This window comes from Ranitomeya variabilis, chromosome 3 (assembly GCF_051348905.1).
Source record: "Ranitomeya variabilis isolate aRanVar5 chromosome 3, aRanVar5.hap1, whole genome shotgun sequence".
NCBI classification, from domain to species: domain Eukaryota; kingdom Metazoa; phylum Chordata; class Amphibia; order Anura; family Dendrobatidae; genus Ranitomeya; species Ranitomeya variabilis.
The window spans coordinates 768,119,084-768,123,174 of record NC_135234.1 but is presented as its reverse complement, the minus strand read 5'-3'; the positions used below and the strand labels follow the sequence as shown (position 1 = coordinate 768,123,174).

Below are 4,091 nucleotides of genomic sequence, written 5' to 3'. Positions count from 1 at the left end.
CACCTAATGAGTTAACTTTAGTTAAATCCAAGTGAGTGTTATCAGACAGTTTTCACTAGGCGCAGTTACTTCTTCTCCCTGTGTAAAGCTGACCAATCATATGCAGTTAGTAACATAGAACTGCAGGACGCGTGATGATGCCTGCATATGATTGGTCAGCGTCATACTGGGAAAAGACGTACACTCCCCCACTGAAAACTATCTGAAAAAAAAACATTTGGTTAAACTAAAGTTAACTCATTAGTTGCCAAATATTTGATTGCTAATATCTTTACAACAGAGGCAAAAACAACCAGTTTTTTTTCAACTCTGCAGCCACTATTACACGGAGAGTCCAGTTCAACATGAAAAATTTTGTGAACAGCCCTCTTTAAAATGTTCCTGTAGAACCAGAATTCTGCCACAAAGTCTGATTATAATTATTATTATTTCCTAAAATTAAATAGAAAATTACTGTTGTCAGTTTCAAATGATTTCAGTGACCATCGGGAGTTTTTCTTACTTTAAAAAAGGTGCCAACGATTTTGTCATTTTTTTGGAACTTATAATATTTTTATTACACACATATTTTGGTACATTATTTTTTTTTTCAGGAAGGGGTTGCTGGAGATATTAACGTGACAAAAAAAACAGCATTAACAACAAAAGGCGGGTTTTTTAGTTGTTTATTGTGCGATTTAAATAACACGTGCAGCTATACTATAAACATTTTTGTATTCTTGAAATATAAAATTACCTATGATAAATATATATTTTTATTTTATTTTTTATTTACAGTGAATTTTTAAATTCTTTAATTCTTTATTTCCCTCTAGGGCAGCACCCAGTGTGATCACTTGATCACTTCTAAAATGCTTCGATGTACCTTGTACGAGAAAGTATTATTGTCAGTCACTAATAAACTGACAGGCAATATTTGGGTTCAGTTTCGCACATCTGTGAAACATTCGACCCAAAAGATTTGACCCAAATCCGGGTTTCCTGACCTGAGCTAATTGAGTCATAGATCTATATAAAACAGTTCACTCAGATTGAGGGGTGAGACGAGGTCTTCAGATGCAAGAACAGTTCATGTTTCATGGATGCGTGAAAACGGCCTTACTCTTTGCCTTTCTTAGACTGATAGCCAGCCATGGCAAGACTTGGCAAGTGAAATCACCACAACAATCTCTTGATGTTAAGCAGTGATGATTTTCTATATTTTAGCCAAGCACTTGCCCCATCTCTAACAAACATTAAAGGTGTTTCTCTTCCATGTGTCTTCTCTGATGTCTAATGAGATTGCATTTGTAGGTAAAACGTTTTCCACATTCTGAGCAAGAAAATGGCTTCACTCCTGTGTGAGTTCTCTAATGTAAGACTAAACCTTTTCTATAAGCGAAAGATTTCTTACATTGTAGACATGAGAATGGCTTCTCCCCTGCGTGAGTTCTTAGATGCTTTACAAGACTTGATTTGAGCCTAAAACATTTATCACATTCTGTACATGTATATGGTTTCTCCCCGTGTGAATTTTTACATGTTCCAAAAGACTTGATTTCTGAGTAAAAATTTTCTCACATTCCGAGCACGGGAATGGCCTCTCCGGTGTTTCATTTATCAGATGTTCCACTAAACCGGAGTTATGTCTAAAATGTTTGCTGCGTTCAGGACATAAATATGGCTTCTCCCCAGTGTGAAGTCTTTGATGTAGGGTAAGAGACGTTTTCTGGCTAAATCATTTTCCACATACTGAACATGAAAATGGCTTCTCCCCTGTGTGAGTTCTTACATGATCAACCAAATATGATTTCCGGGTGAAACTTTTTTCACATTCTGAGCATGAAAATGGCTTCTACCCTGTGTGCGTTCTTAAATGATCAACTAATTTTGATTTACGAGTAAATGGTTTTCCACACTGTAAGCAAGAAAACTTCACCCCTGCATGAGTTCTCTGATGCATACTAAGACTTGCCTTCTGCGTAAAACGTTTCCCACATTCCAAGCATGAAAATGGCTTCTCTCCTGTGTGAACTCTCTCATGTATAGCAAGAAGAGATTGATAGGCAAGACATTTCCCACATTCTGAACATGAGAATGTCTTTATATCTTTGTAAATGCACTTGTGCTTGGAAAGATGAGACTTCTTTTTAAAATGTTGTCCACATTCAGAACATGCAAAAGATTTATCCAGTCCATGTTCAGTTCCTTTTTTTTCAATCGGTGATTCCTTATCTTCCACTTCATCGCGGAGAGGTAAAAGGACATTTATTTGTGAATCTTTCCTACTGTCTTCATCTGAAAATAGAAAACAATTCCATAAATTATTTCACACCTTACTAATTTCTATATAAAACATCCAGAAAGGGAACAAAGCATGTATCAGTGATCAACAAATCAAGATGGCTTTTCTTTTTTTTAGTTACACACAAAAGTATCAAATAAACCAGTAGTCAATGAAATCTAATCAAATTTGTATCTATACATACCTAAACAAATGTACTCAAATCAATTGTATTTACCTCTAAGACGTTGTCCACTACTTGGACAACTTCTTCTCATACCCCATGCTTGGCCCCCTTAAAATAATAATGCTTATACTCACCTCCTGTGATGGCGCCGCTCCAATAGTACCAGCACTCGCTCTCCCGTGCTGTTGTTGTGACATGTGACGCCGGCGTTCAATCGGTGCTGGCGTCACTGTCCCTGCCTCTTGTCGAATTGAGCAGGAAAAGGAAGTCAGAGAAAAGCTGCAGCCCAGACTTCCTCTTCATGTTCGAATTTGTCCGAAGGCGGGTTCAGTAATGCCAGCGCTCATTGGGCGCCAGCGTCATGTTACAACACCGCACGAGAGCCCAGGGGAGAGTGAGTGCTGACACTTCGGGAATATTGCTGACACAATAGGCGAGTACATGCATTAGTTTATGGTGACCAAACATTTTGATCAAGAAGCGGGTTGTCCTGGTAGTGCATAACCCCTTTATTTACTAACAAAAACATCTGCCAAGATGTGGAGCCCGAGCAAAAGTCTATGATGTAATTACCCCTAAGAGCCGCATGGATTTAGGCCATCTTCATGAGAAAATGAGCGGCATGCTCATTTTATGTGTCACAGTATCCAACGCCCATGATAAATCCAGATACACAACATTGACAGTTTTACCCCAGGCTAATCTGGGACATACCTCGTCCCTGAAAAGAAATCTGAAACATTTGACACATTAGCTATTGTAAAACGATGACTCCCTGCATTATCTGGCTGTCACGCAGCTGTCCAGGCAAGTTGGGAGTTGTAGTTTGAAAGCAGCTGTAGTGCAGGAAGTTGCTGATCATAGAAGCTAACCAGATTAGTTTTGGTCACTGTTGAGCCTAAGCGGACACTGGGTGAGAAGGTTATCATCAGGGACTATCAAGGAGAACGTCTTGCACACCACACATTTCCCCAATGATGTATGGAAAGTTGCAGGGCCTGTAGTTTTTTCGTCTCACTTTTTGTCTCCATATTTATTATGGGTTAGTCTTGTTGAACAGATCTTGGTATAATATAATGCTTAAATATTACAGAATCTGTTTGTCACAGGGTCCTTCTCCGATACCACACAATCAACAGAGTGAGGGAAGTGTGAACAATCCCAAGACCTTTATTATAGGTAAAACTAAAAGGTCCATAAACAATCCACCACACTGAGGATACAATAGTCCAGAACACGAATGCAGTTCAGTTACAGGATAAAATGTCCAAGGAGATGAGAGTCCAATAATCCAGCAGAGGATAAAAAATCCATAAGCTTCCCTTTCTCTATTTACATGCTGTGTTCACACCATCCTCACCACATGAGAACTGACTTCCCAGCTCCTGTCCTCCCCAGCCCCCTCCTTATGTCCAGGGGTAGTCAAACAGGTTGGGGTGGTTTTCAGGCCTCCCAGACCTGACAAAGGTGCCTCGGGGATTAAGGCACTACAGGGGGTCATCAAGAGGCATAGATACAGTCAGGCTGCAGACAGTCAGTGAGCTAATCCAATTATCAGCCTTTTGGAAGGTAATTGAGATGCTAGACAATATGGGGAATACACCGAATGATACAGGGCAACAAGAGAACACTATGAAACTC

General features: G+C 39.5%; 1 pseudogene across 1 annotated transcript in view; it reads right to left on the bottom strand.

Annotated features, from left to right (window-relative positions):
* Positions 1–651: 651 nt before the first annotated feature.
* Positions 652–4,091, bottom strand: part of LOC143817409 (uncharacterized) — a 38,110-nt pseudogene continuing 34,670 nt past the window's right edge. Inside the window, exon 6 of the transcript XR_013224136.1 lies at positions 652–2,277. The product of XR_013224136.1 is annotated as an uncharacterized LOC143817409 (transcript). The remainder of the gene's footprint in view (positions 2,278–4,091) is intronic.